The following is a 7179-nucleotide window of genomic DNA, read 5'->3' as shown; positions in this document are numbered from 1 at the left end:
TAATTCCCTCTAACATTCGAAATTAGGGATTTGGTTTAATATCAACAATTTCAAACACTCGCGAAATTTGAGAACTCCTCATATATAATACCCCATCATCTGTGTCCCACCCCCTTCTTCTCAATTCTTATACACCCTAGCCCTGCCTCACAGCCTTTAGCCCTGAATACAGTGAACGAAGCCACCACCCCCTAAGAGGAGCTCTCACCTCTCATGCTCTGGCACCTCATTGTCTCTGCCCACGTTGTTAGGTCGTCCTCTCTGCTGTTAGCTCGTCCGTTCGGTCCAGCTGTTATATCGTCCTCTCTGCTGCGGTAATCACAAGAGTTTCTTTCAATTTGTGATGTTATATTGTGTCCTTGGTAGGTGTTTTTATTGCATATGAAGGTTGTGCATGTTTCGATAATTGTATGATGCTGCTCTATCTTTTGATCAAATTTGATAATATTTAATGAGATGAGAAATTTGATCCAAGTCCTATCATGATAACGAATTTTATGGTTTTCCTAATTACTCATGTCTCATTTTTTGATGAAATCCCACTCCATTATTTGAAGCTACGTTAGTGATTATAGCCCAATAGGTGGTATTTGCTAAGATGGTTAATTTGAGTGTATTGCTAGTTTATGTTTGAAAAGAAATTTTTCCTATGATCAATGAAGTGTGAAACTATTAGTAGTTCGTGCTGTGATTTGGTTCTCTAAGAATTACTCAATAATCATCAAACTAGTCAATATACACCAGTAAATATGGTTAATACACCAATTAATGTGGTATAAAATTGGGCTAAGTGATTTTTCTTTATTGTGCAGCTCCCAGGGCTGTGGTAAAATCCAGGAGCAGGATTTAGATAGTAATTGGACTGCTGTGACTGGATGTTATATATAATTTTAATGTCCAGCTTTTAATCTAAATCACTACTACTTGTAGTATATAATGAATTTAAACCTAGATGTATATCCAGTTCACCCTATCTAAATTATTGTACTAGTTTTGATATTGTCTTTTAAGATTGGACGCTAATCAAAATTAGTTCAACAGCATTAATTCCTCAATTATTAATGTGAGTATATATCTTGCTGGCTAGGTCCATATACACAACATTGTGCAAGAAAAGCTTGAATACCTGAGCAGAATAATCAAAGTAATTTTATTTAGTGCACTGCTGAAACCAAACATTATCTAATCACTTTGCAATGTTGTTGAATCAATTTCACTTTGAGATTTGGGATTTGTGTTGTATAAATGACTGAATTCCCTGATTTTGATGGTTAATCTTGCTTCAGCTGTCATCTTCACTTATGGTTGTTTATTAATTTCATGAACCAAGAGTTCTTCTTGATTACTTAGTAATGTTCTAAATAATCATTAACTAACACCTTATAAAGCTTACCTTGAAGGTGAGTATTTAATTAATAGGTAATTTTTTTATAGGAGCCTGTTTGTGTGGATTATTTGAATGTGTGTTACCGTAACCATATTATGGATAAATATATTAGGTGCTTTGTTATTTTTCAACTGTTTATTCTTGTGTTTACGAAGGGCATTCTTTCAAGCCCACTTCATTATCTTGTTAACTAATTCCTGTGTTAGGATCCATTCCTTGAATGGTTGAACCCAATAATAATAAATGCTCCTTATATTAATATTAAGTAAAGATTTACTTTCATTGATTTTAACGGATATCTTGCAGACTTTTAACGGATATATCCTTTAAGATAGCTAGGAAAGGTCGTTACACAAAAAAACAAAAATTAGGACCAGGATGTCAGCAATCTCAAACAGCTCCGCCTCCGGCTTCGGCTTCCCACCGCGATGCAAATTCTCCCGAACAGCGGTGATAGTGTACCTCCAACTTCACTCCCTTTCCTTCCGCCGCGCAGTGTACCAAGGCATGCTCCCCAAAGGAGCACAAATAATAGTCAGGACTCGGAGCCAGGCCACGTAAACTTGGCAGCTGATGCACATGATGTAGATTCTCTTGATCAAGAAGCTGATGACCCTTTTGTTAATCCTATATCTCAGAGTCGCAAAGGTCGTAAAACTACAGAGTTTTGGGAAGTTAAGATCATCGGTAACGTATTTAATATTTTTTCTTTGGTCAACATGATTTAGAATATATGTTATATATTAATTTTCTCGCATTCTGTCCACAACGGATACACATATAAGGTATTATATTTGGCTTATAGATTCTGACAGCACAATCAAGCCGGCAAGAATAAGCGTGAGGGAGGCTCTGGAATGGCCTAACGGGAGATAGGTCGTGCTCAGGTTCAACAACTCAAAGCAAGCAATTGGAGACGAAGCTGAACTGTTGAGTGGCGTGCTTGGTCTGTTAGGATCTGACTATGGAAAATTTTCTATCTTCTGTAAGGAAAGTTGGCATAAGATTACCACTAAAGACATGGTTTATAACGAATGTGTCAAGGTAAAAGTATATATCCATGTTGAATCAACTCTACTTATCTTTCTAATTATTGACAAATTGTATTATTTGTATAGCAAATTTTCCACTTTAATGAAGATAGTGAAGGAACTATCAAGAAAAATATTTTGAAAAGTATGGGGAAGTCTTGGAAGGAAGGAAGGCTGAGGTTGTATGGTGATTTTTATGAGCTAACATTCACGATGGAACAAAATATTGAGCAGCATCCGTCGGGAATTGATCGAGAGCATTGGAGGTGGTTCCTTGAGTATCACGCCAAAGCTGAGACAAAGGTACTCTAATATATCATTGGTACACCACAATACAATTTACTTAGCATTGAGTCTTTTTAAATTTATTTCTAATCGCCCTTTGTCTTCGATGGACCAACAGGAGAATGATGCGCGATATTTTGTCAGTATAGAATTTTACCAATAAATTCCGTCGTGAGTATAGTCTAAACCAACAAGCTATAACACATCAAACATAGAAAATGTGTGTCCACAATTCAAATCAATAACCAAGAGTATTAGTCTCGAGCCGTTCTCCCTAGGAGTTGCCTTAAGATGCACATCATTTGTTAGGAGTTCTCTTGGTGTTTTCAGATTGAATTCGAGAAATGTAAATAGACTTGAATTAAAATAATGAACAAGTAACAATGAGACTAAGGGACACAAGAATTCAAATCAAGCAAGGGTGAATGACAATCAATCAATATAAAATCCTTGGCTAGGGGTGGGAATTGGAATTCCTATCCTCATTGCCTCCAACAATTGTGACAAAAATTGGTTATTGCTTCACTTAGTCAATCTCTAACTATGAAGGAAAGTCAAGTGGAGATAATCAATTTGAGTCCACAAGTCCTAGTCAAATCCCAAGGAAAGACTAGAGTTAGTGTCATTCAAATCAATTAGCAATTTCCAATTCTCAATCAACAAAAGGTATTGACAATTCAAGTGTCTCCAATAACCCAAACCCAAGCCAAGAGTGAAGATCTACTCCATAGCTATAGTTGTCATTTTCTCAAGCACTTGGTGAGCAATAATGAAAGACATCATGAAATTAAGAAGAGAATTTGAATTGAAGCTATCTACTACAAACAAATAACAACAATCAAGCAATTAACAACAATGAACATGAAATTCCTCAATGTATTAATAGAAATCAAAGTAACAAGATCCAAATCCAAGATCTACAATGCTAGAGTAACAAGAACACTAAAATAAGAGTAGAAGAATGAGATCTACAAATTAGAACAATGTAAAATTGAATTAAATTCAGATCTAACCAAAGGATCCAAGTGAAATTGAAATTGAGAAAGCCAAAACCTAGAGAGAAGTTGGAGTTTCTCTCTCTAGAAACATAAACTCCAAAAACTAGCTAAAAATGTGTAATGTGTGAATCCTCCCTTCAATCCTTGATCCCTTGGGTCTTTTCCCTCCAGAATTCATCTCAAACTGGGTCTGGAGCTCCTCAGAAATTGCCAGCCACGATTTCAATAATAAAGTCACGTGCCGAGCGTCACGCGTACACGTGGGTCACGCGTACGCGTCGTCTGGGTTTTTGCGATCCACGCATACGCGTCAAGCACGCGTATGCGTCGATGAGAATTCTGCCTAGCCATTGCGTCCACTTTTGCGCGCCTATCCCAGATCCAAGCTCCCACGCGTGCACGTCGATGCCAATGCTCCAAAGCTCTATTTTTCATGCTCCTTGACGATCGGATTTCTATCAGTAAAGAATTTCACAAATAAGTTCTCGTTGCTAGTATAGTTTCTAAACCAACAAAGAATCCTTTTGTACAAAAACATGTTTGTCACTAAGTAAACCCAATAAATAATAACCGAAGTATTTAAACCTCGAGTCGTCTCTCAAGTAATTGCAGGGAGGTGTATTTATTATTGGTTATGAGATTGTATCTTTTTGGGGTTTTGAAAGGTTGAACAAGGAATGTAAATGGCAAGAAATTAAATTAATAACTAAGAAAAAAACTCTTGGCAAGATATGAAAACTGGACGTCCTATCCTAGTTATCCTTATTAATTGTGATGAGAATTATCCAATGCTCCCACTTAGTTAACCCTTACTAAATAAAGGAAAGTCAAGTGGACTAATCAATCTGATTTCTCAAGTCCTAGTCAACTCCTATGGAAAGACTAGCTTTAGAGGTATCCAAATCATCCAGCAATTTTCAATTAACAATCAACAAAGTAGTTTGATAACTCAAGTGTCTGCAATTAATCAATTCAAGCCAAGAATGTATAAAGCTAAATTAAAATCATAAATATGAAATACCTCAAATTGCATTGAATAAGAAATTCAATCCAACATGGAGTTCATAAATCAAATTGTCAACATAAAGTAATCAACAAGGAAAATAAATAAACTAGAAAGCTAAAACAAATAAAAGTAGAAGAGAAATTAAATTAAAGAAACATTGAACCTGGAATTGAGAAGAAGTAATCCTAAAACTAAGAGAAATCTAAAATCCTAAAACCTAGAGAGAGGAGAGAGCTTCCCTCTCTGGAAACTACATCTAAACCTCCAATTGTGAATAATGAATGAATAGTCTATGATTCCCCCATTCTGCAGCCTCTATTCTATGTTCCCAGGCTTGGAATTGGGCCGAAAAGGAGCCCAGAAATCGCCCCCAGCACTTTTCGTAACTTTCTGCATGTGGCATCTGTCACGCGTGCACGTCATTTGGTGATTTTCCTTGTCACGCATACGCGTCATTCACGCATACGCGTCGCTCGTGTTCTGCGCTAGGCACGCGACCGCGTCGTCCATGCGTGCGCGTCACTGTCAGTTTCTCAGAACTTCATTTTCTCGCATTCCGTCCATTTTTGCATGTTTCCTTTTTGTCCTCTAAGCCATTCCTTCCCTATAAAGCCTGAAAATACTTAACACACAGATCACGGCATCGAATGGTAATAAAGGATAATTAAAATTCGCAGTTTTAAGGCCTAGGAGACATGTTTTCAACTATATCACAGAATTAAGAAAGAATTGTAAAACCATGCAAATTATATGAATAAGTGAGCAAAGGGATTAATAAAAAACCACTCAAATGAGCACAAGATAAACTGCAAAATAGTGGTTTATCAATCTCCCCATACTTAAACATTAGCATGTCCTCATGCTAAATTCAAGAGAAACTGAAAAAGAGTGAAGGCAAAATGGTGGAATCTATGCAATGCAATCTATCTAAATACAAGCTATCTAAATGAATCATGCAATTCTAATTACTATCCACCTATATATATATAGAGCTTACATATGGTTAAATTGAGTCAAACTTTTCAAGGAATCATATATGCACAACCAAGGGTTAAATCATATTAAAACATATTCACAATTGAGTTAAGTTAATCAAAAGAGTTCACAAAATTGCAAGACAAATAGTGATCAAACATGGACATATGGAGACGGGCTATTGAACCCTCACTGGATTTGTATATGCACTCTAATCACTCAGTGTTTGGGGTTTATCACTCAACTCTTCTCTAGTCATGCTTTCTAAGACTTTGTTCTTCATCCAACTAATCAACAAATATTTAATGCACAAATGCAAACATCATGAGGTCTTTTCAAGGTTGTAATGGGGTTAAGGCAAAGGTGAGGATATATGTGTGGCCAAGTGAGCTTATAAATTGAATCCTTGATTAGCCTAAATTTTTACCTAACATACACATATTCTATGTACTTCTAAAATTATGCCTAGCTACCCATAATTCTCACTTTCTCATCACACACTCATGTACCAAATTATTTTTAATTTTATTACATATGCATTGATCTCTTAATACTGGGGTAATTTTATCCCCTTATTTATTTATTTAATTATAGGAATTTTTTTATAAATAAACATAACATATCAATGCACATGGTAATTTAATTATTTTGGTTTCACATGAGCATGCACCCAAATTCTAAATAATTTGTCAATTCAATACTTTCCTATCTACCCAAGTTTCCACGGTTCCCCACACTTAATTGATACATAATCTCTATCTTAAGCTAACCAAAGATTCAATTCGGGATAATTAATTTGTTTTTTTGCTTAAGGCTAGTGATGTTGTAAAGTGTAGAATAAATGGGGATTAAAAAGCTCAAGGTGGCTAACAAAGGTGATTGAAAGGGTATGCTATTTAGGATAAGTGAGTTAATAAAATAATGGCCTCAATCATATGCAAGCATGTAAACATACTAAACATTGGACATATAGAATGGAACAAAAGTAAAGATTGCAATTATAGAGAAGAAAACACACAAGAATAAAATATTATGGCTAAATAATGTAACCATGTAATTAAGCTCAAATCTCACAGGTTGTGTGTTCTTTGGCTCACAAACCATATATCAGTTATGTATATCATGCAAGTAAGAATAAAGAGTTTCAACTCAAATCAATGTGAATCTTTAAATGGCTTTTATAAAAGTAAATATATTCCTTGAAAATGTCGTTAATTGACCAACATTTATTACTATATATATATGCTAAGTGGATTGTTGTGATTATGAAAAACTTAAAATTTCTAGTTTACTCTCTATTTTCAATTAAACCAAATTCTCATATGCTAAAAGGATAAACTAAACTTGATAATCCACTTTTTTCTATATCACAACTAATAATCTAAGAGTGCAATTTAAGCTAAATATCTAAGATATATACAGCCCAAAGTGCAAAATGTAACAGAGTAAAAATAAATAAAAGTACAGTAAAAGAGAATGTGCAAGTACTGAAAGGAA

At 35.2% G+C, this 7179-nt stretch overlaps 1 long non-coding RNA gene across 1 annotated transcript; it reads left to right on the top strand.

The window, feature by feature from the left end:
• LOC110266529 lies at positions 1714 to 2722 on the top strand. The gene is made up of 2 exons (XR_002353940.1): positions 1714 to 2431; positions 2506 to 2722. It is a non-coding gene; the product is annotated as an uncharacterized LOC110266529 (long non-coding RNA).

Source organism: Arachis ipaensis, chromosome B09, assembly GCF_000816755.2.
Source record: "Arachis ipaensis cultivar K30076 chromosome B09, Araip1.1, whole genome shotgun sequence".
In the NCBI taxonomy this organism is placed as follows: Eukaryota; Viridiplantae; Streptophyta; class Magnoliopsida; order Fabales; family Fabaceae; genus Arachis; species Arachis ipaensis.
The sequence above is the reverse complement of the archived record's forward strand: the minus strand, read 5'-3'. Positions and strand labels throughout refer to the sequence as shown.